At 41.3% G+C, this 25,460-nt stretch overlaps 1 protein-coding gene across 5 annotated transcripts in view; it reads left to right on the top strand.

Annotated features, from left to right (window-relative positions):
* The first annotated feature begins 16,524 nt into the window (after positions 1-16,524).
* CASP8AP2 (caspase 8 associated protein 2) overlaps positions 16,525-25,460 on the top strand; it is a 72,760-nt gene continuing 63,824 nt past the window's right edge. For 2 of the 5 annotated variants that reach the window (XM_037844094.1, XM_037844098.1), the window contains exon 1: positions 16,525-16,566. The gene's annotated coding sequence lies outside the window, so the exon portion shown is untranslated. Of the gene's footprint in view, positions 16,567-16,740; positions 16,813-18,296; positions 18,412-25,460 lie in introns of those variants that run through there. The other 3 variants (XM_037844095.1, XM_037844096.1, XM_037844097.1) reach the window with 3 other exon arrangements.

Below are 25,460 nucleotides of genomic sequence, written 5' to 3'. Positions count from 1 at the left end.
ATCAGTTTTGATTAGACTGTGATTCTTTGAGTGTTTCCATGGAGATGTGCCTCACCCAATTGTGGATGATGACTCTAATTAGATAATTTCCATGGAGGTGCTGCCCTACCCATTCAGGGTGGGTCTGAGTTAAATCACTGGAGCCATATAAATGAGCTGACAAACAGAAGGAACTCAGTGCAGCTGAGAGTGACATTTGAAGAGGAGTTACAGCCAAGAGGGACACTTTGAAGAAAGCACAGGAGCTGCAGATGAGACACAGTTTGAAGATGGCTGTTGAAAGCAGACTCTTGCTCCACAGAAGCTAAGAGAGGACAAATGCCTCAAGGGCAATTGAGAGTGACATTTTGAAGAGGAGCTGCGGCCTAAAGAGGAACATCCTGGGAGAAAGCCATTTTGAAACCAGAACTTGGAGCAGATGCCAGCCATGTGCCTTCCCAGCTAACAGAGGTTTTCCAGACACCATTGGCCATCCTCCAGTGAAGGTACGCGATTGTTGATGCCTTACCTTGGATGCTTTATGGCCTTAAGACTGTAACTGTGTAACCAAATAACCCCGCTTTTATAAAAGCCGATCCATTTCTGGTGTTTTGCATTCCAGCAGCACTAGCAAACTAGAACAGGTACTTTCATTGTAGAAAGGCCGTTGGCAATCAGAAAACCTCTGTTAGCTGGGAAGGCATGTGGCTGGCATCTGCTTGCTCACAGGTTGCGTTTCAAAATGGCATTCTCCAAAATGTCAGTGTCAGCTACTGTGCCAGTTTGAATGTATTGTGTCCCCCAAATGCCATTATCTTTGTGGTCTTGTGTGGGGCAGACGTTTTGGTGCTGGTTAGATTTGCTTGGAGTGTGCCCCACCCAGCTGTGGGAGATAATTTTGATGAGATGTTCCCATGGAGGCGTGGTCCCACCCATTCGGGGTGGGCCTTGATCGGTGGAGCTATATAAATGAGCTGACTTGGGGGGAAGAAAGAGAGTGCAGCTGGGAGTGATGTTTTGAAGAGGAGCAAGCTTGCTAGAGAGGAACGTCCTGGGAGAAAGCCGTTTTGAGGCCGGAGCTTTGGAGCAGATGCCAGCTGCCTTCCTAGCTAACAGAGGTTTTCCGGAGGCTATTGGCCATCCTCAGGTGAAGGTGCCCGGTTGCTGATCCGGACGCCATTAGCCATCCTCAGGTGAAGGTGCCCGGTTGCTGATGTGTTACCTTGGACGCTTTGTGGCCTTAAGACTGTAACTGTATAGCCAAATGAACCCCCGTTTTATAAAAGCCTATCCATCTCTGGTGTTTTGCATTCTGCAGCATTAGCAAACTAAGACAGATTTTGGTACCAGAGAAGTGGGGTGCTTTTGCTGCTGAGTTTGCAAATACCAAACATGTTGGAACGGCTTTTTAAATGGATAATGGGGAGTTTCTGGAAGAGTTGTGAGGAGCTTGATAGAAAAGGCCAAAACTGCTTTAAAGAGACTGTTTATGGAAATATGGACTCTAAAGATACTTCTGATGAGGACTTGAGCAGAAATGATGAATGTGTTGTTGCAAACTGGAAGAAAGGTGATCCTTGTTTTAAAGTGGCACAAAATTTGGCAAAATTGAGTCCTGGTGTCAGATGGAAGGAAGAATTTAAAAGTGACAACCTGGAATACTTAGCTGAGGAGATCTCCAGACTATCTGTGGAGGATATACCCTGGCTTCTCCTTGCAGCTTATAGTAAAATGCGAGTGGAGAGAGATAAACTTAGAACTGAACTCTTGGGTTCAAAGAAACCAGAAGCTGATGGCTTAGAAAATTACGAGCTTCCAGGGGGTGGAATCCCAGAAGCTACAGCCCAACGTGAGGACATAACCAAACATGGAACCCAGCTGCCATTTCAGTACAAGCCAAGATTGAAAAAGGAGTTAAGCAGAAAGGATTTGTGGAAAGTTCTATTGTCTAATGGCTTTGACCCCTGCATGCTTCATGCGAAGCCAACAGAATTTTTGCGAGATCTTTATAGACAGAGCCATTGCCGGTCTGGATTGGAGGAGACAGACAAGGAAAAAATTAAAGTAAAAATCTCTTCAAAGACAGAGCCATGGAGGATGAGGTCTGGAGTCAGGAGGTCTCGGGCTGGGAGAGCGGAGCAGCCCACACGCATGGAAAGGGTGAGTTTGCCCTGGAGGTCGAGGGCGGGCTTTCCGCCTCGATGCTCTGGAAGAGTTTTGCCACCTCAGGTCCCAAAGAGGTTGGAGCACATTTCCAGGGAATTGGGGAGAGCCTGGCTGCCACCACACTGTTCTGAAGGGGTTGAGCGTGTGCCCCGGAGATGGAAGGGAATCCGGGAGCTGCCCCGATGTTTGAGGAGGGTGGGGCCGAGAAGGTGGTCTCCCCAATGTGTGGACATGTTGGAGCACTCACCTAAGCGTTTGGAGAGGAAAGGGCTGCCAGAAAGGCCCTTAGGAAGGGTTAGACTCCCGCTCTCTCAAGCCCCAAGGATGCAACATCGTTCTGTTAGTGACTCTCAGACTTTGAAATCTAATGGAGTTTGTCCTGCGGGTTTTAGGAACTGTTTTGCTCCTGTTAACCCTGTTTTCCTTACCGTTTCTCCTTATGGCAATGGAAATGTTTATCCTATGAATGTCTCTCCTTTATATATTGGAAGCACATAACTTGTTCTAGGTTCACAGATCCACAGCTAGAGGGGAATTATGCCTTAGAACTGACCAAGCCTAAACTGATTTTGATGGGATTTTGTACTTAACTTTTGTTACTGAAATGATTTAAGTTTTTGTGATATTGTGATGGAATGAATATATTTTGTATTTGGAAAGATAATGTCATTTTGGGGTTCAGGGGGTGGAATGTGCCAGTTTGAATGTATTGTGTCCCCCAAATGCCATTATCTTTGTGGTCTTGTGTGGGGCAGACGTTTTGGTGCTGGTTAGATTTGCTTGGAGTGTGCCCCACCCAGCTGTGGGAGATAATTTTGATGAGATGTTCCCATGGAGGTGTGGTCCCACCCATTCGGGGTGGGCCTTGATCGGTGGAGCTATATAAATGAGCTGACTTGGGGGGAAGAAAGAGAGTGCAGCTGGGAGTGATGTTTTGAAGAGGAGCAAGCTTGCTAGAGAGGAACGTCCTGGGAGAAAGCCGTTTTGAGGCCGGAGCTTTGGAGCAGATGCCAGCTGCCTTCCTAGCTAACAGAGGTTTTCCGGAGGCTATTGGCCATCCTCAGGTGAAGGTGCCCGGTTGCTGATCCGGACGCCATTAGCCATCCTCAGGTGAAGGTGCCCGGTTGCTGATGTGTTACCTTGGACGCTTTGTGGCCTTAAGACTGTAACTGTATAGCCAAATGAACCCCCGTTTTATAAAAGCCTATCCATCTCTGGTGTTTTGCATTCTGCAGCATTGGCAAACTAAGACAGCTACCAATGGCTGTCTTCAAAATGTCTGTCTCAGATGCAGTTCCAAAATGTCACTCTTAGCAAGCTTTCTAAAATGTCTGTCTCAGCTGCAGCTCTAAAATGTTACTCTTAGCAAGCTCTCCAAAATGTCTATCTCAGCTGCTCTGAGGTCCTTCTGTTTGTGAGTTCTTTTTTCTCATTTATTTTTTTTTAATTTTTATTTTGAAATAATTTCAAACATATAGGACCATTGCAAATACAATACAAACCCCATACAGAGAACTGCAACATCACCCCGTCAGATATCCGTAACTACCAATTTTACATTGTGCTATCTTTGCATTACCTCTCTTTCTCCTTCCTTCCTTCCTTCCTTCCTCTCTCCGTCCCCCCCTCTTTCTTTTAACTATATCTATTATCTTTTTATCAACTATCTATCTACCCATTTATCATCTCCTGAACATTTGAGAGCAGGTTGCATATATCATACCCCTTGAACTCTTAACACTTCCATGAACATTTCCTACAAACAAGGATATTCACTTATGTCATTAACTTAACTGCAGTTAATTCAAGAAAATTAATATGGATATAAAGCTTAAATTCTATATTCAAATTTTTTACTTATGCCCCCTTTGAGCTTTTCTCCTCCATTCTTAGATCCACTCCAGTATCATATATTGCATTGCTTGTCATTAACTCTTAATTAACTGTTTTTTTTAAATTATATCAAAAAATTTTTTTAAAGAAATACAATAAAAAAACATTTCAAACAAACCATAAGAAGTGAGTAAGAAAAAGACAACTAACCTAAAAGAACTACTTTACTTCCAACATGTTCCTACTCTACCCCCAAAAAATAACTTAATACAAGAACATTTCCGTGAACTTGTTCCTACCATATCCATCAGAAACTAACAAACCATACTCATTCCTGGGCATTCCCAGAACATTAAATTTATCCATGATTGCTTATCTGTACTTGTTGGGTTATTGTTTCCCCTTCATTAATTGCTCTCTATAGCTAGTTCCCCTACATTCTACATTACAAACCATTTATTTTAGGAGTGTGTTGTTTAACCTCCAGGTGTTTGTGAATTTTCTAAGTCTCTGATGGTTATTGACTTCTAATTGTATTCCATTGTGGTCAGAGAATGTGCTTTGAATAACTGCAATTTTTTTTTTAATTTATTGAGGCTTGTTTTATGTCCCAGCATATTATCTATTCTGGAGAAAGTTCCATGATCACTAGAGAAGAATGTGTAGCCCCATGATTTGGGATGTAATGTTCTATATATGTTTGTTAAATCAATTTCATTTATCAGATTATTTAGGTTTTCAATTTCCTTATTGGTCTTCTGTCTGGTTTATCTATCTATAGGAGGGGGTGATGTGTTGAAGTCGCCCACAATTATCGTGAAAACATCAATTGCTTCCTTTAGGTTTGCCAGTGTTTGTCCCATGTATTTTGTGGCACTATGATTGGGTGCATAAACATTTATGGTCGTTATTTCTTCTTGTTGAATTGCCACTTTTATTAGTATGTAGTGGCCTTCTTTGTCTCTCATAACATCCTTGTATTTAAAGTCTATTTTATCCGAGATTAATATTGTTACTCCTGCTTTCTTTTGGCTGTAGCTTGCATGAAATATTTTTTTTCCTTCCTTTCACTTATAATTTCTTTGTGTCCCTGTGTTTAAGATGAGTCTCTTGTATGCAACATATTGATGGTTCATATTTTTTGATCCATTCTGCCAATCTATATATTTTAATTGGGGAGGTTAATCCATTTACATTCAACATTAGTACTGTGAAGGCATTTCTTGAATCAGCCATCCTATCCTTTGGTTTATGTTTGTCAGATATATTTTTCCCTCTCTCTCTTAATGTCCCTTAATGAACCAATATTGAATCTCTTTAGTACTGAACCTATCTCCATATCTCTCTCTCCTTTCTTTGTTTCTCTGTCAGTAGGACTCCCTTCAGTATCTGAAGCAGGGCAGGACTTTTATTAGCAAAATTTCTCAGCATCTGTTAGTCTGTGAAAAATGTAAGCTCCCCCTCAAATTTGAAGGAGAGCTTTACTGGATAAAGTATTCTTGGTTGGAAATTTTTCTCTCTCATAATTTTAATTATGTCACACCACTGCCTTCTCACCTCCACGGTAGCTGCTGAGTAGTCACTACTTAGTCCTATGTTGTTTCCTTTGTATGTGGTGAATTGCTTTTCTCTTGGTGCTTTCAGAACTTGCTCCTTCTCTTCAGTATTTGACAGTCTGATCAGCATATGTCTTGGCAAAGGTTTATTTGGATGTATTCTATTTGGAGTTCGCTGGGCATTTATGCTTTGTATATTTATATTGTGTAGAATGTTTGCGAAGTTTTCCCCAACAGTGTCTTTGAATACAGTTTCTAGACCTTTACCATTCTCTTCCCCTTCTGGGACACAATGAGTCTTATATTTAGACATTTTATTTTGTCTATCATATCCCTGAGGTCCATTTCAATTTTTCCTATTTTTTCCCCATTCTTTCTTTCGTTCTTTCATTTTCCATTCTGTGGTTCTCAAGGTCACTGATTCATTGTTCAGCTTCCACTAGTCTTGTACTATGAGTATCCAGAATCTTTTTAATTTGGTCAACAGTTTCTTTTATTTTCATAAGATTGTCTATTTTTTATTTACTCTTGCAAGTTCTTCTTGGGTCTTTATGTCCTTTATATCCTGTGACATGCTTTCATTGTTTGTCTTTAGTTCTTTGATTAATTGCTTCCAGTATTGTGTCTCCTCTGATCTTTTGATTTGGGTGTTTGGGTTTGGGTTCTCCATATTGTCTGGTTTTATCACATGCCTTAAAATTTTCTGTTCTTTTTGGCCTCTTGGCATTTGCTTTACTTGATAGGGTTCTTCTAGGATATGTAGGATTATTCAAAGATGAATCTCTAATTTGTCAGATCTACAGTTTGGTGGCATACATTTTCTCTAACTAACCAGCAGATGGCATCGGTGCGTCACCTATTCCCCTCAAGTCAGTTCTCCCCAACTTTGTCTTTGTGGTGTGTGGGGGTCTGATTCTTGTGGTGTCCAATTGGTGCACCAAGTTTGGGTGTGTTGGTGCTGTCCATCCTGAATGTGGGACGCGTTTCTGAGCAGTTAGGGAGGGAGGGCAGCTTTAACAATCAAACCTCTCAGGTGTTCCTGGAAATTTAAGGCTATTGCAAGAGTCTAAACCTTCATTTTAGTCTTGGCACAGATTGTCTCTGCTGCTGACCCACAAGTCCTTGGTATTGGAGTATGGTCCCTGGGTTTTCTGAGTGGGTCCATCTTCCTAGCCGTGCTCTTCTAGGGCCTCTGCTGAAGGAATGTTGTGCTATGTCAGAAGTGCATGCTGTCCATCAAGGGAAGTTCTGGGCCACCGGGCCAGGTAGTGTCATTCCCAGCCTGCTGAAAGGATGGCTGAATGGGGCACATTAATTTCCCCCTTTACGCACAGCTCTGCCTTCCCAGCTCCAGGACAATTAGCTGTGGGTGCATGAAAGGCTACTGTCCACGCCCGATGTTGTGGCATGCAGGTGTGTTACTGGAAACACTTCCTGTCACACTGGGTTTTTTGGCGTGGCTCTGGGCTGTGGCTCTGGTGCTAGGCAGGAACAGTCCCAGCCTGCCAGAAAGATGGCTGCAAGGGGCATGGTTTTTTTCCCCTTTTGGCTAACCTCTGCCTTCCTCACTCTGACACAATTAGTAGCGGGTGCATGAAAGGCTATCTTCCACGCCAGATATTGAGGCATTCATACAGCCCATTCCTGCCGTGCTTCACTGTGCGGTTCTCACTGCATATCTGCAGCTGCTTTGGGGTTTTTTTTTTTTTTTAAAAGAACTAGTCTGCCTCCAAACGCTAACCCTTGGTTTCCCCACACCACAGCGTGGCTGCCAAATATTTAGCAGCTTACTCACTCATTTCAGAATTAAGACTCCCAGTTTCACCATGTGCACGGTCCCTGTGGATTTAGCAGAGCTTGTCCAGCTGGTGTATCACTGGAACAGGAGTTCTGGGTCACTTTCTGGCTTTTATCTAGTATTTTTCACAGAGGTGTTTTTTTGCCCTGTCTCTCCTAGCCGCCATCTTAGGTTCTCCCTGTGAGTTCTTTTTATAGGACTCCAGAGATGAAACCAAGACCCACCCTAAATGGGTGGGGTCACACCTCCATGGAAACATTCAATCAGAGGACACAGTCTGTATTAGTTAGGGTTCTCTAGGGAAACAGAATCAATGAGAGATATCTATGAACATAAGATTAATAAAAGTGACTCACACAACTGTGGGTATGTTTCTGTAAGGCAGGTGGCAAACTGGCAACTCCAATGAAGATGTTTAATGAACTCCTCAGGAAATGAACTGGGATCTTTGACCAATGTGTTCGATGAACTCTTCAGGAAATGAACTGGCAACTTCAACAAACTCCTTAGGAAATGGTTCACTGGTCAGCCGAAGAAGTGAAAGTCCTCTATCTGTCTCATTTAAAAGTCTTCAACTGATTAACTGGATTAAATCCAGCCAACTGCATTCTCTCACTGTGGAAGACACACCCTTCACTGACATCATCAGACACAGCTGCAGCCAATAGACTCATGATTTAATAAACCAGCCTGTTGGATTATTAACCAGCCACAAACATCCTTGCAGCAATGGTTAGGCCAGTGCTTGCTTGACCAGACAGCTGGGTACCATCACCTGGCCAAGTGACACGTGAACCCAATCATCAAAGTCCAGCCCTTGTCAACTTGGCAGTTATACACATCACCTAAAACCATACTTTATCTCTAAGTAGAGAACAATAACAGACATATATTTCACCTAACAATACTCTACTGTGCAGCATACAACTGGAAATGTACTAAATCTCTCTAGAATAGGGTGCAAGTCCTTGGGTGACATTAACTCTTAAAATTGGTTTCCTTTAGCTTAAATACAGCAAAGTGAACAATACAGCTTATGCCATATGCTAAGGGGATAAGATAGAGAAGAAAGCAAAGATATTTGCTTTACAGACAAATACAAACATACTCATAACAAAACAAGCAGGAAATATTCATGCCATCATAGTCCTCGTTTCTGTAACTGCTCACATGGCCGTAATTCATACTTATGACTACCCTTCTCCACTATCCATTCCATGTTCCCTTCACCCTCAGCAAGCACTTCAGCTGGCTATAGCTCTTTGTCTGGTAGGGTGACCCAAACCTTCATTCCTCAGGTTTCTTGGCCATTGGTAGTCCTGCTTGGATTGGGTTGTTGCAGTTTTCCATTGACTTTAATCACAGGGCATGGTAGGACTAAGAGATGCCCTAGGGGATCTCCTGTATTCCAGGAAAACTCTTCTTTGCTTCCATTGTATAGTTTCAGTGCTATTTCCCCTTGATAGTCAGGATCAATCACCCCAGCCAGTACAGTAATCCCCTTCCTTGCCTGTTGATTCAGAGGCATAAGAATCCCAAAGTGACCAGGTAGCAGTCTTTATTTCCAGTTCAATGGGATTATTGCCGTGTTTCCTGGTGGAAGCACTCCTCCTTTTGGAACAAAGACTTGTAGATCAGCAGAGCTCAAGTTTGCAGGGACAGGAAGCAAAAATTTACCTAGTGGATCACTAGGAGTGACAGTGAGGGGTGCCACTCCTGTTTCCACCCCCTTGATTCCTGGACCCATGAATCCTGGCTATGGGAGAAACAGCACCATAGAGTGGATGGTGATTCAGAGCATACACAGCCTCCTGGAGAACAATGCCCCAGCCCTGCAAGGTATTGCTACCTAGTTGGTGCCATAACTGAGTCTTCAATAGGCCATTCCACCATTCTGTCAACCCAGCTGCCTCTGGATGATGGGGAACATGATAAGACTAGAGAATTCCATGAGCATGTGCCCATTCCCTCACTCCATTTGCTGTGAACGGGCTCCTTGGTCAGAAGCAATGCTGTGTGGAATACCATGACGATGGATAAGGCATTCTGTAAGTCCATGGATGGTAGTTTTGGCAGAAGCATTATGTGCAGGGAAGGCAAACCCATAACTGGAGTATGTCTCTGTTCCAGTAAGAACAAATCGCTGCCCCTTCCATGATGGAAGTGGTCCAATATAATCATTCTGCCACCAGGTAGCAGGCTGATCACCTTGGGGACTGGTGCCATATCAGGGACTGTGTGTGGGTCTCTGCTGCTGGCAGATTGGGCACTCAGCAGTGGCTGTGGCCAGGTCAGCCTTGGTAAGTGGAAGTCCATGTTGCTGAGCCCATGCATAACCTCCATCCCTACTACCATGACCACTTAGTTCATGAGCCCATTGGGCAATGACAGGAGTTGCTGCGGAAAGAGGCTGATTGGTATCCACCAAATGGGTCATTTTATCCACTTGGTTATTAAAATCTTCTTCTGCTGAAGTCACCCTCTGGTGAGCATTCACATGGGATACAAATATCTTCATGTTTTTTGCCCACTCAGAAAGGTCTATCCACGTACCCCTTCCCCAGACTTCTTTGTCACCAATCTTCCAATCGTGTTCTTTCCAAGTCCCTGACCATCCAGCCAAACCATTAGCAATAGCTAATGAATCAGTATACAAACGCACCTCTGGCCAGTTCTCCTTCCAAGCAAAGTGAACGACCAGGTGCACTGCTCGAAGTTCTGCCCACTGGGAGGATTCCCCTCACCACTATCCTTCAGGGACATCCCAGAAAGGGGCTGCAGTGCTGTAGCTGTCCACTTTCGGGTGGTGCCTGCATATCATGCAGAACCACCTGTAAACCAGGCCCAAGTTTTCTCTTCCTCAGTCAACTGATTGTAAGGAACTCCCCAAGATGCCATAGATGTGGGCTGGGAAAGAGAAGGTAAGGTGGAAGGAGTGGGGGCCATGGACATTTGGGCCACTTCCTCATGTAACTTACTTGTGCCTTCAGGACCTGCTCGAGCTCTATCTCGTATGTACCATTTCCAGTTTATGATGGAGTGCTGCTGTGCATGCCAAACTTTATGGCTTGGTGGGTTGGACAACACCCAGCTCATGATAGGTAACTCAGGTTTCATGGTAACTTGGTGGCCCATGGTTAAGTGTTCTGACTCTACTAAGGCCAGTAGCAGACCAACAGCTGTTTCTCAAATGGAGAGTAGTTATCTGCAGAGGATGGTAAGGCTTTACTCCAAAATCCTAAGGGCCTGCGTTGTGATTCTCCTATAGGAGCCTGCCAAAGGCTCCAAACAGCATCTCTATTTGCCACTGCACTTCCAGCACCATTGGGTCAGCTGGATCATATGGTCCAAGTGGCAGAGCAGCTTGCACAGCAGCCTGGACCTGTCGCAGAGCCTCATCTTGTTCTAGTCCCCACTCAAAACTAGAAGCTTTTCTGGTCACTTGGTAAATGGGCCAGAGTAGCACACCCAAATGAGGAATATGTTGTCTCCAAAATCCAAAGAGGCCAACTAAGTGTTGTGCCTCTTTTTTGGTTGTAGGAGGGGCCAGATGCAACAGCTTATCCTTCACCTTAGGTGGAATATCTTAACAGGCCCTGCACCACCGGACACCTAGAAATTTTACTGAGGTGGAAATCCCCCATATTTTTGTTGGATTTATCTCCCATACTCTGCCACACAAATACCTTACCAACAAATCTAGAGTAGTTGCTACTTCTTGCTCACTAGGTCCAATTAACATGTCATCAATATAATGGACTAGTGTGATGTCTTGTGGGAGGGAGAAATGATCAAGATCCCTGTGGACAATATTATGACATAGCACTGGAGAGCTGATATAACCCTGAGGTAGCACAGTGAATATAAACTGCTGATCTTGCCAGCTGAATGCAAACTGTTTCTGGTGGTCCTTACTAACAGTAATTGAGAAAAAAGCATTTGCCAGATCAGTAGCTGCATACCAGGTACCAGAGGATGTACTGATTTGCTCAAGCAATGATACCACATCGGGAACAGCAGCTGCAATTGGAGTCACCACCTGGTTAAGCTTACAGTAATCCACTGTCACCCTCCAAGACCCATGTGTTTTCTGCACAGGCCAAATAGAAGAGTTGATTGGGGATGTGGTGGGAATCACCACCCCTGCATCCTTCAAGTCCTTAAGAGTAGCATTAATCTCTGCAGTCCCTCCAGGAATCTGGTATTGCTTCTGGTTTACTATTTTGCTAGGCAGGGGTAGGTCTAGTGGCTTCCACTTGGCCTTTCCCACCATAATAGCCCTCACTCCATGAGTCAGGGAACCAATGTGAGGATTCTGACAGTTGCTGAATATGTCTATTTGAATTATGCATTCCAGCACCGGGGAAATAACCACAGAATGGGTCCAGGGACCCACCGGACCCATTGTGAGACAGACCTGAGCTAAAACTCCATTGATCTCCTGACCTCCACAAGCCCCAGCTCTGACTGGTGTACCAGAGTGATGTTTTGGGTCTCCTGGAATTAATGTCACTTCTGAACCAGTGTCTAATAATCCATGAAATATCTGATCATTTCCTTTTCCCCAATGCACAGTTACCCTAGTAAGAGGCTGTAGGTCCCCCTGGGGAAGGCTGGGAGGAAGATTAACAGTATAAAATTTTGGCAGTGTAACAGGGTCCTTCCCCAAGCATACCTGGCCTTCCCTTCATTCAAGGGGCTCTGGATCTGTAAACTGTCTCAAGTCTGGGAATTGATTAAGGGGTTGTGACTCTTTGTTTTTGTAATTCAAGGGAGACTTTTATTCACTTGACCTAGAATTCTTCTGCCTATATAGTTCAAATAAGAATTTAGTCAACTGCCCATCTATTTCACTACTTGGTACTCCGTGATCTACTAGCCAACGCCATAAGTCTCTGCGAGTCATATTATTTTGATTGCTGCTTTGAGCCTGTCTTCCCTTATGGTAGCCATGCCCACCTTGTCTGTGGGGATTAACTGCAGCCACTTGGCTTCTGCCAACTCAGGACCCAATTATCCTCACTGTGTTTAAGGATTCCAGCTCAGCAACAGCAGTTCCTACAGTAATATCTGATGTACAGAGAAGGGCGACTACAGAGTTCTTCAGGGATGATGGAGCTAGTCTCACAAATTTATTCCTCACAGTCCTGGTAAAAGGTGTGTCCTCTGGACATTCCAGGGGTGTGTGAGTAAGTTTTCCATGATAAATCCACTCTAACATTCCAGTCTCTCTAAGCCTTTGAATCCCCTCCTCTACATTACACCAGAGCAGTTCTGGCATTTCAACCTCTGGTAATGCCGGCCACCTTTTTTTTTTTTTTTTTTTTTCTCCTTGTATTTTCATCCTTGTTCTTTTTTTTTTTTTTAAAATCTTCATTTTATTGAGATATATTCACATACCACGCAGTCATACAAAACAAATCATACATTCGATTGTTCACAGTACCATTACATAGTTGTACATTCATCACCTAAATCAATCCCTGACACCTTCATTAGCACACACACAAAAATAACAAGAATAATAATTAGAGTGAAAAAGAGCAATTGAAGTAAAAAAGAACACTGGGTACCTTTGTCTGTTTGTTTGTTTGTTTCCTTCCCCTATTTTTCTACTCATCCATCCATAAACTAGACAAAGTGGAGTGTGGTCCTTATGGCTTTCCCAATCCCATTGTCACCCCTCATAAGCTACATTTTTATACAATTGTCTTCGAGATTCATGGGTTCTGGGTTGTAGTTTGATAGTTTCAGTTATCCACCACCAGCTACCCCAATTCTTTAGAACCTAAAAAGGGTTGTCTAAATTGTGCGTAAGAGTGCCCACCAGAGTGACCTCTCGGCTCCTTTTGGAATCTCTCTGCCACTGAAGCTTATTTCCTTTCCTTTCACATCCCCCTTTTGGTCAAGATGCCGGCCACCTTTTGATCCATGTTTCAGCCAACCACCCAAACAAACTGTTAATGCTGTTTCTAACCCCTCAAGCTGCAACACTGATTGAAGAATCTCTGCTTAGTGGGCCCATATCAGTAAATTCAGTCTGATCCAACCTTATATTCCTTCCGCCATTATCCCACACCCTTAATATCAATTCCCACACATATTCCCCTGGTTTCTGTATAAGTTGGAAAACTCATACAGTTCTTTTGGATATAGCATACTTCCTCATGGGTCACACTTTGTACTTCACCCTTCGGGGCCTGTTGGGACTTTAGTCTAGTTATGGGTCTTGAAGCAAAGACTGGTGGTGGGGGTGTGTCATAAAAAGAAATATCCCTCAAGCCATTTACCTCAGGACATTCTGTTACATTTTCATCTTGTAAAACAGGATTAATCTCTTCAGAGGAGTGAGGACTGCTTCCTCAGGGAAGGTGATTACAGGATTAGCAGGCACTGAAGGGTTAATCTCTTTGGTGGAGGTTGGATGGCAAGCTCCTTAGGGCACATTGGATGTGGGGAAGCTGTCATCTAACAATGACTCAGCAGAATCTGGGGTTCCAATGTCCTCACTGCCATTATTATCAATCCATATGTCCCCATCCCAAGTTTCAGGATCCCATTCTATTCCAATCAATGCCTTTACTTTAACATCAGACACCCTGAGAGGTTGAGATTTTAGTTTATGTTGTAAATCTGCTACTCGCACAATGAGAGTCTGCGTCTGGTTTTCAGAAATCTCAAGTCTGCAGGCACAGGAAATAAGATTTTCTTTCAGGGTTCACACAGACACCTTTACAACTGTCATATGGCATTTAAATTTTAAATTTGAAGCCTTTAGCTCGTCCCTTTCTCTTAGAACTTTATCCAATGTATCTAAGAGCAGCCAGCCAACATAATTATACCTCTTAATTCTGCAAAATTCCGTGAAGGTGTCGAAAGCACTGTCACCCAGAGCCTTGCTTCGTACAAGAGTATGATTAGGAGAGTCAAACGGTGCGATTCTGCATATTTCCTTTGCCAACTCATGCCATATTCTGTCAGTGCCCTCTTGATTATTGGAAATGGAGTCATTAGTGTCTTTGAATCTAATCAGAGTAGAATACAAATTGTAAAAGCCCATTTTAAGACTCTGTTTCTCAAGAATCACTCCCGGTACCAAGTTGTATTAGTTAGGGTTCTCTAGGGAAACAGAATCAATGAGAGATATCTACGAATATAAGATTTACAAAGGTGACTCACGTAACTGTGGTTATGCATGAGTCCAAATTCTGTAGGGCAGACAGCAAACTGGCAACTCCAATGAAGATGTTTGATGAACTCCTCAGGAGATGAACTCCTCAGGAAACAAACTGGCAACTTTGACGAACTCCTCAGGAAATGGTTCACTGGTCAGCCGAAGAAGGGCTCACTTAAAAGTCTTCAACTGATTAATTGGATTAAATCCAGCCAACTGCATTCTCTCTTTGTGGAAGACACACCCTTCATTGACATCATCAGTCACAGCTACAGCCAATTGACTGATGATTTAATAAACCAGCCTTCTCGTTTATTAACCAGCCACAAACTGGTTAGCAGCAATGGTTAGGCCAGTACTTGCTTGACCAGACACCTGGGTACCATCACCTGGCCAAGTTGACACATGAATCTAACCATCACATACCCTAACCAAAGGTGTCACTCACAGTTGGGTGGGTCACATCTCCATGGAAACAATCAATAGGTTCCAACCTAATCAACACTAACATGTCTGCCCCCACAATATTTCATTAAAGAATATGGCTTTTTCTGGAGGACATAATAAATACAAACCAGCACTCTGACATATACTGTAGACTGATACCTGTCTCCCTCTCCAACCTCATCTCATGACCTCCCAGTTTATGATCCACAATAAACGCCTTAGAGTTGCCCTGCACACCTTCTACTCTTTCACAGTCCCCTCTACCTGGAATGCCTGTCAATCTGACTAAATTCTCCTCAGAACGGAAGTCGATTGGGGGAGAATCTAGGAAGTCAGTGGTCCCCAGAACGTATTCTACAAAATGGGTCCTTTTGAACATTTTAAATATATGTAATAAGTTGATATCACAGTTGTAAATAGTATGATGTACACACCGAAGGAAGTACCTGGAGATCAAGATAATGAGGCTCTAATAATGGCAATTAAATGCAATAGATGATCCTGGACTGGCTCTATTAATGGAGGAGAAAATGCCTGTGAGGACATTACTGGGAAAACTTAAAAATTTAAAATATAGAATGTATGTTTTAAATCAATGTTAAATTTCTTGAACATGATAATTGTGCTTAATGTGGTTACATAAGAACATCCTTGTCTTAAGAATAAACATGGAAGTATTAAATGGCAAAGGAGCATGATGTATGCAACCTACTCTCTAATGTTTAGAATGATGTAACAAATGTGCAAAATGTTAAAAGTTGGTAAATCTGGGTATTTGGGTAGGAGGTAAATTGGCATTCTCTGTATTATTTTTGTATTATGCTTGCAACTTTCTTGTAAATTTGAAATTGTTCCAAAATAAAAAAAAAGTAAAAAAAACAAAATAAAATGAGAAGGCTGAGGGTTCCTTGGTTTTACTTCCTTATCTACGAAAGGCACAGGCCCCTCCTCCTGAGGCTAGACCTTACAGGCGCCTCTGTTGCCTGCAGTTTTTATAAAACGAATTCAGCTATTCTACCCTCTAAAAAAGCTTTCCTCTCCCTTCCATCCCACTGTACTATAGTTATCCCCTCACCAAGCTCCCAACACCCTGTACTGTTGTGTGCCCATCAACCGGGAAGCGTCTGAGGGCAGGGAACAATGCTTATTCATCGTTATCGATCCCGCGCCCAGCACCCTGTCTAATCCGCAGTTGACACTCTATAGAATTTATGGAATAAAAGACTAAATAAATGACTGGAACCTCTCTGTGTTTGCTTTCCTTTTCACCGAAGAGCTTCTTTCAGACTCCGCCCCTATCCACAGTCAGGTCCTGCCCCTTCCGCCGTAAAGCTGCGTCCCGTTCACTGTCCCCGCCATCTTAGGCCCCGCCCCTTCCCCTTACGACCTGCAGAGGTCTAGGGGAGTTTGGCGCCAACTGTGTTTTTTTTTTTTACATCCCAAAAGCGGGAACTAGTTATGTGCGCCGGGTCGTGCCTTGCGTCTAATCTGATTGGTCTCCACTGCTCAGTCCCGCCTCCGCGTCTTGATTGAGCTCTGGCATTGGTGGAGATACCCAGGGAACCCTCGGTGTCCATAAAGGATCCGTGGGTATCGTGGGCCCGGCAGGGCGGGTAAGTTGTGTGGGCTCTGTTCCATCCGGGGCTGCTGGAGAAAAGGCTGTGTGGCGCGGTGGTTCCCCGAGCGGACGCTCCGCTGCGCCCGGGGAGTTGGAGAGTCTGCTGGTTTCCACACGGAGTGGCTGAGTTTGTGGGGGAAGGGCTGCGCCTGAAGTCCGGGGGCCGCCCCCGGGTGTAGCTTCTGGGCTCGTAGTCCGCGTCTCTCTGTGGTGCCCTGACAGGGTTGGGCGGAGTTTGAGGGTAAGAGCACTCTGGAATTGCCCTTTGCTTCTCTCGCCCCTCTTCACAAAAAACCAACCTCGCCTTGGGGCAGACCCTTAAAAACTTTCGGAAGGGATTCTCTGGAGGAATGGGTTTCCTTGAGCGACAGATGATTATTGATGTTGATTGTTTCCGAGACTGTTACGCCCGGAGAAATTACGTTTTCTGATCTCTTCAGCGTCTAGAACCATGCCTGACACATAGCAGACCTGTAACCTAGATATGAATGTAAAATTCGCAGAATCTCAGGATTTCTGCCTCAGAGGTCAAGTTGGCTTTGACTCTGACTTTTCCCTGATCTTTTCCATTCTCCACAGCTCCAGCTCTACTCGAGACCCCTCTGCCTTTTCAATCAGTGCCTCTTTGGAAAAGGAGAGAGGCTTTCAGGGCAAGAATTCTCTCATCTTTCTTTTCCAAATTATCTTCGCTTTTCCTGCAGTTTTACAGTAAGAGAAGGCCACTTTTCAAACAATAAAGAAAAGTATCCTCTTCTCTCTAATCATTATTCTTAGTTTGGTCATCTGACTTTGGAGACAAGGCCTGGAATCTAGTCCCACCTTTGCTACTTACCAGTTGTTTGACCTTGGACAAGTCTTGAAAAAGAATAGTATGTAACTCAGGACTTTTGGGAGGATTTAAAGTAAGTTAATGTACTTAGAGTTTTTAGGTCAGTGCTTGGCACGTAGTAAGTGTTCAGAAAATGGCAGTATTAGTATTGTTTTTCCCTTACATCTTCTTCCTGGATCGTGCTGTATTAATTAACCTTTTCTGTGTCCCTAAAAATACAGCCTCTTCTTCTCCCCTGACTTTTTTCACCACAAAATGCCTCTTTCTTCAATTTTAAAAATGAAGACTTCCTTCAGACTACCATTTAATACATTGTCCTATCACAAAAGGCTAGGTGATCCTTTGATATGCTTTTTTTCACTTCTAAGTCCATTGAAATTGTTCCTCAAAAGATACGAGTAACCTTGGCACTCTTTCATCATCATAGTTCTCAGCTTTTTAAATTTGCCTCCATATTTTTCACAGGCGCAACACTGCTATCAGTAATAACTCTCATATACTGAGATCCTGAATTGGAAGGAGAAAACAAATTCGTAAAAGTCCTCCTTACCAAGAGATTCTCTCCTTTTTCTTTTCCCTCCTCCCCTCAAGAGAATCACTGGCCTTTGATTTCAAGAGTGTAATCTCAACCATCACCAAGATGCTGAAGAATCCCAAATCATGATACCTACCATTGTCTTGACTTCTGTGTTGCGTATTCATTTCCAGCTGCTTATTAGACATCTTCACCTAGCTGTCCCACGTATAATTCAACATGTCCTCTTTAGTTCACCATTTCCATTAAAAGCCTGACCATCCACGGTGTATTCAAAGCTGAGAACTTCAGATTTGCTTTTAAGAAATTGGACATTTCATCAAATCAACAAATTTTTTTTGATTATCTACCTACATGCCAGGCCCTGTGCTGACAGCTGGGATACAGTGGTGTACAGAACAGAGCCATTCCTGGTCTTCATGGAACTTACAGTCCAGGGGGTGAGATGGACATTTCTCCAGGAAACCCACAAAAATGTAATTATAAACTGCTAAGAGGAAAAGGACATAGTGGTATAAGAACATGTAACGGTGTGTCTGACCTAGTGGGGAGACAGGGTGGCCAGGGAAGGCTCAAACATTTCTTAAGCCAAAACATCAAAGATAAGATCATTTAAGTGAAAGGAGAGGGTGGAGGAGAGAGCACTCTTCCCTGTAAGAGGCTCTGTGACAGGAGGGAACAAATAGCTTCAAGGAGCTGAAAGAATGCCAGTGTGTTCAGAGTAAAGACTTTTCTGCAAAGACTGCAAGCTGAAGCTGGGGGGGAGGTTGGGGTTAACAGAGAAGCTGTAAACATAATTGCTTATGGAGAAATGTGGTCTTTATCTTAAGATTACCTGGTAGCACTGAAGGGTTTTAAGCAGAGGAGGGAACATGATCAAATTTTCATTTTGAAAAGACTGTTCAGGCTGTGATATGAAGAAGAAATCAAAGTGAGAAAGAGTGGACATTTGAATATCCTCTCCAACAAATATTTTTTACTCTGCTGCAGAAGTCTCTCAGATCTTCTTGACTTTATTTCCACGAATTCTAGTTTAGAGTGACCCCTCTTTGTTTCCTGGACTGTTTTAATAGCCTTTACTACCTCGCCACTGTATTTTCTGTGCTTTTACTAGAGTTAAATTTATGAAATGAAAATTTGTTCATGCTATTCCCCTACTTTAAAAACCTTCAGTGATTCCCCTATTCCATCCTGGATGAAGTCCAAGTATCTTAATGGAGTCACTTTACTTTCTAAACCTCATTTCTCCTTGCCTGCACACATTCTAACCTGTGGGTTTTCACACCTAGACTTGCTTGTGAGCTCATGAGTAGATGTGGGGAACAAAGGTGGGGAGATGTTGTCAGGAAGTGTGTTTGAAACAGGAGCCCAATTTGACTGAACTTTTGAGATTTTTGAAACCACATTGTGAATGATGGGGCTAGAAAGTCAGGTGCTGGTATTTTTGCCCAGTAAGTGTTTAATCCAGAGATACATTTTGCTTTTGTAGTTGTAGAAAATAAGATATTGATATCCAGGAGTTACTCACCTTAGGAAAATATCTAGATATATATTTGTAAGTGCCCAATAGGCATTTATAACTAGTTACATGTTGTTGAAATTGTAATAATATCTTTGTGAAATACTTTAACTGTAAGCTTAACTTTTCTGCTTTTCTAAGTAGGCTCTGAGTAAGCTCTGGTGGAACCCATTAATCGCTTTGAGCTCTAGTTAATGAACTTAAACGTATATTTTAACTGTTTAAATTTGGCTTATTTTCTGGTTTATTCAGCAAATATTTATTTTCATGTGTATATACTGGGTGCTGGGACTACAGAGATTTATAAAATCTTCTTTTCTTATAGTCTAACTGATTTAATCCCTGGAACCTGTAGCTAAAGGGACATGATTAATTTAAGGATTTTGACATGGGGAGATAATCCTTAATTATCTAGTTTGGCCCAATATAATGACAAGGCTCCTTATTAGAGGTAGGTGGGAGGATTAGAGTCAGAAAAGTCAGTGTGACAAAGAAATCAGTGGGAGAAGGAAATGTGACAATAGATGCAGAAATCGGAGAGAAGAGAAGATGCTGCAGTGTTGGCGTTGAAGGTGGAGGAGAGGGCCACTAACCAAGGAGTGTAGGCATCTTCCATAAACTGGAAAAGGCAACAAATATATTCTCCCCTAGAACCTCCAGAAGGAACACAGTCCTTTATTTTAGACTAGTGAGACTTTACGACTTCCAGAATGGTAAGGTGATAAATTTGTTTTGTTTAAGCCATCAAGTTTTTGGTAATTTGTTACAGGAGCAATAGGAAACTTGTATACTCAGTCTCACTAGGCATATTTTATGTGTTTATTAGCCACATGTGGCTGATGGCTACTATACTGGACAGCTGAGATACATAGAAGATATATAGATATATATATATAGATATATAGACTATAGAAGTTCTGTTGGGCAACACTGGTCTAAAACAGTAGTTTTCAAAATGTGGTTCCTGTATCAACAGCATCAATCTAGAAACTTAATAGAACTGCACATTCCCAGGCCCCACCTCATACTTACTGAATCAGAAACTTTGAGGATAGGGCCCAGCAATCTTGTATTTTAACTCCTCCAGGTGTTTCTGATGCATACTAAAGTTTTAGGACCACTGGTCTAGAAGACAAATGATTACAATAGAAGGAGCGAAATGCAATAACACATCTTCATTGTGTTGATAGAATAAATGAATGGGATTAACTATGCTTGTAGTAGCTGGGTTTGGGAAGGGGATGACATTCCAGGTGAGGAAACAGAATAAGCAAAAAGCAAGATATTGTAGAGTTGAAGTACATGGGATGTTTTAGTAATTGGAAGTACAGGCATTTCTGCTCTTATATGCTATATGCATTCCAGAAAACTCATTAAAACAGGGCTTATGAAAAAAATAGGAACAGAGCACTCAAAACTTATCTACTAGAGCACAAACAAGAACAGTAAAAACAATCTTAAATGTTGGCACAGTTAAAAAGACATTTTAAATTCCTAATTCATAAATATCTCAGTAAATACAGGTCTTTCCCTCAAAAAAAGAAAAGAAAAGAGGAAGGTAGCTTGATGGGAGAGAGGCAGTAAGGAACGATTGAGGTTGCTGAGTTATGAAGGTAAGGACACATTAGAGGTTGTAGGTATAGAGACAGTTGCTGGTTTTGTGTGAAATACTGTGGTACCAGTCTTGGATGGCTCTGGCTCATTGCATTTATGTTTGGGATTTTTTGACACAAGGATTGGGAAAACCACATTTAAGTCCTGCAAGACAAAGCCTGTCGCTGTACTGAGACAAGAGGAAGAATGGTGAGTTATGGGCAACCGGTGTAAAAGGCATCACATGCAAAACTAGACTCCTGGGCTTTCTCCATTTAGTTGTGCTGGTGTACTTTGCATTCAACTGCTGTTATTGGTGCCAAACTTTAACAATCTATGAATGAAACATGACATCGCATTATACTGCCATCATTTCACTATTTCACAGTAATGCATAAACTGATTTGCATTATAGAAACATGCTGCGATGGTACAGTCTGTTGCAGGACTGCATGGGTAGGTGGGGGGAGGCAGTATGTAATCTGTTAGAAACGTAGCAATTGACATTTATGAGGACTTGAGTACTGTGCTAGGGAATCTTAACTCATTTATGTTGTTTTGGTAGCTCTTGAAGGTTTTTTACTTGGGAGTGAAACACAGGCAAGACACAAGCAGGATTTTTTTTTTGCTTCAGTGTGGAAAAATAAGAGGAAAAAAGATTTTGGAAGTGTGGAAAGTAGGAGAATTTTTTAATAATTTAAGTGAAAAATATATTTGAAACTGGAACAATGAATGAATGGAAAGCAGTCATTACATTTGAGAGACATTTAAAAATAAAATCTACAAGTCTGTGACTACTTAAAGTGAATGTGAGTATAAGAAAGGACTTAAAGACAATGAGAGCATCCAGCTTGAGGGTGAATTGAGTCTGGGGAAGATGATTTATATTTCTCATATCCAGGCATTTACCCTACTTCCTTTCTTTCATTCCCACTATACCTGTCTGGGTTAAGTCATCATGTAGATAAGACTTAATAGTGTCCTTTCATCCTTCCCAGTTTTTTTCCCTATACTTTTGTCTTTCTGGTTCATGCTACACATTAATCTTCCTATTTCATTTAATTTTTTTAGAATCTCCTGCAGACTACTGTTATACCTCAAGTAATTACATATTTGTATTGCCAAATGCACATGCATACATTTTTTTATGAGAGAAGTTGTATTACAGAAAAATCATTCATGAAATACAGAGTTCCCATATACCACCCTATTAACACCTTGCATTAGTGTGGTATATTTGTTAGAATTCACGTTTCATCTCTTTATTGTTTTAGTGTTTCTGCCTCAAAAACCTTCAGTATTCCTGTCCTCTGAAAGGTCAAGACCAGATTCCTTGGCCTCACATTTACTATCTTCTATTTGACACTAATGAGACTTGATACTATTCTCTCCTGGTCCTGCTCTACCTAAGGTGCTGTTCCAACTGGGTTGTTTTATTTATAGTCCTCCATATACACTTTTATCAAACTTACCTCCAAGATTTTGGTAATGGTGCTTTCATTTGGACTCTGCTCATACTTCCACAGATACCTCCACTCATCCACAGATAGTATTTTAACTCCTACCTCCACAAAGCAAGTCATCAGTAATATGTATGTTTTCGTTCTCCACACATCTTTATGGACATTTGGAAGTGGATTGTGGCTACAGGAGGGCACAAGGGGGATTTTAAGGGTGCTGGTAATTATCTGTTTCTTGATCTAGTGCTAGTTACCTGGATGTGTTTAGTTGGTGAAAATTTATTTATAAATGATTTGTGCTTCTTTCTTTATTTATTATTCTTTAAAAAGGTATACTTCTGCCTGATCAAAATTAAAAATGTTCGATTCTCTTAGACCCTTTGCACTTCCATTTGAATTTTAAGGTCAGCTTGTTAAGTTTGATTGAAATTGCATTGAATTTGCAGATAAATTTTTGGGAAATGGCCAATTTTTATGTTGAATCTTCCCATATATGTTCAAGATATATTTTGTCATTTGTTTAGATCGTGCGTCAGCTGCCTGCTGTTTTTTTGTTGTTTATTTTTTTGTTAAGGTTTACAGAAAAATCATGCAGAAAGTACAGAGTTCCTATATACCACGCCCTTCACACCCTCACACACGCAGTTTTCCCTATTATTAATATTTTGCATTAGTGGGGTACATTTTTTCAAATTGATGAAGTAATAATATAATTACATTATTAACCTAGTCCATAATTTACATTAGGGTTCGTTCTTTGTGTTGTATAGTTTCATGGGTTTTTAAAAGATTTTATTTTTGTTGTGGTAACATAAATACAACATAAATTATGTTCACAGTGTTGTATTACATAACTTTTCCATTACCCTAGCCAAAGAACTCTGTACCAATTAAACATTAATTCTCAATTCCCCATCCTTACCTCTAGCCCCTGGTAATCTGTATTCTGATTTCTGACTGAATTTGCCTATGTAAGTGAGATTATACAATATTTGTCCTTTTGTGTCTTTTTCACTCCGTATGATGTCTTCTGGTTCATCTGTGTTTTAGCATGTATCAGAACTCTGTTCCTTCTTAGAGCTGAATAATATTCCATTGTAAGTATATAGCACATTTTGTTTATCCATTCTTCTGTTGATGAACACTTGGGTTGCTTCCACCTTTTGGTTATTGTGAATAATGCTGCTATGAACATCAGTGTGGAAATACCTATTCAAGTCTATGGCTGCTTTTGAGCTAGTGTAAAGTTCAGTAGGCATTACAGACCTGATGGTCTGCCTGCAAGCCTAAAATGTTTCCTTTCTGGCCCTTTAAGAAAAAGTTTTCAGATCCCTGATTTAGAATTTTTATTTTCTGCATGAAGGTCTTGCATATCTTTTGTTAGATTTAGTTCCTGTGTACCTTATGGTGTTTTTGGTTGTAAATAGTATCCTTTTCGTTAGTTATGTGTTTAGATTGTTTGCTTATATATAGGAACGCTGTTGCTATTTGTGTATTAATCTTATATTCAGTGTTTTTGCCACTTTTTTTTTAATTAAAGAGGTCATAGGTTTACAAAAAATCATGCAGAAAACTGAACTCTTGTTTGTAGAACAGCTACAAAAAATCATGCAGAAAACTGAACTCTTGTTTGTAGAATAGCTACATAGATGATCATAGTGTGAATATCAGCTTTGTTCCTTTCCAGTTGTGCTTCATTTCATGTCTTAGTAAATTCTTTCAAATAGAAAATAGTTTCAACATCATGTATGTTGTTTAATGTGAGGGTTTTTTGTGCATATGAAAATACATGCTTTATCAGTTTAAGGAAGTTCCCTTCCACTCCAAGTTTGCTAAGAGTTGGTGTTGTACTTTATTGTATGATCTTCCTGTGCAGATGTTGAGGTGATTGTAGTTTTAAACAATTTGCTAATATGATTTATGCTAATTGATTTTTTTATTAATAGACTTTGTTAAAACAGTTTTATGTTAAAAAAAAAAAAAAAACTCTGGGAATATAGTTCAGAGAATTCCCACAGTTTTCCCTATTAATAACATCTTCCATTAGTATGGTATATTTGTTATAATTAATGAACCACTACTCATATTATTATTAACCAAAGTCCATATTTATTCAGATTTCATTAGTTTTGACCTAATGTCCATTCTTTTCTATTTTGGGGTACCATGTTACATTTAGTTGTCATGTCTCCTTAAGCTCCTCTTGGCTGTGACAATTATTTCACTTTCCTTATTTTCTGAGGACCTTGAAAGTTTTGAGGAGTACTGTCCAGATATATTGTAGGATACCCCTCATCTGGAATTCAAAGGTTTTCATTGTAGTAACATATATACTACATAAAATTTTCCATTTTAGCCACTTTCAAGTATATAGTACCGTGGTGTATAACATTCACAATGTTGTGCTACCATCACCCACATCATTTAAAAAAAACTTTTTCCACATCCCAAACAGAAACTGGAGCCATTAAATATCCTGCCTTATAATTTTAATTCAGAGGGCCCCAAATGGTTTACAATGAGAAGTCTGCCTCCCACTGTTGTCCCCCAACTGCTTTTCCCTTGGAAGGGCACAAGTTTTACCAGATTTTGTGTCTCTTTTCAGAGATGATTAATTGTTTTCAAACTTGTAATTCTAAGTTGAAAGATATGCAATAATTTGACTAAATTTGGAAGCAGTGTTGTAATGTTGAAAAGAATATAAGTCCCCTCTATTTATATGCTTAATTTTTGAAAAATCTTTTTTATTAGAGTAGTTGTAGGTTTACAGAAAAATCATGCAAAAAGTACAGAGTTCCTATATACCCGTCTCTCACACACACAGTTTTCCCTTTTATTAACATTTGGATTAGTGTGCTACCTTTGTTATAACTAGTGACACAATATTATAGTTATACTATTATTGTTAGCCCACTGTTTACATTAGGGTTTTCTCTTTGTGTTGTACAGTTTT

This window comes from Choloepus didactylus, chromosome 7 (assembly GCF_015220235.1).
Source record: "Choloepus didactylus isolate mChoDid1 chromosome 7, mChoDid1.pri, whole genome shotgun sequence".
Classification (NCBI taxonomy): Eukaryota; Metazoa; Chordata; class Mammalia; order Pilosa; family Megalonychidae; genus Choloepus; species Choloepus didactylus.
The sequence above is the reverse complement of the archived record's forward strand: the minus strand, read 5'-3'. Positions and strand labels throughout refer to the sequence as shown.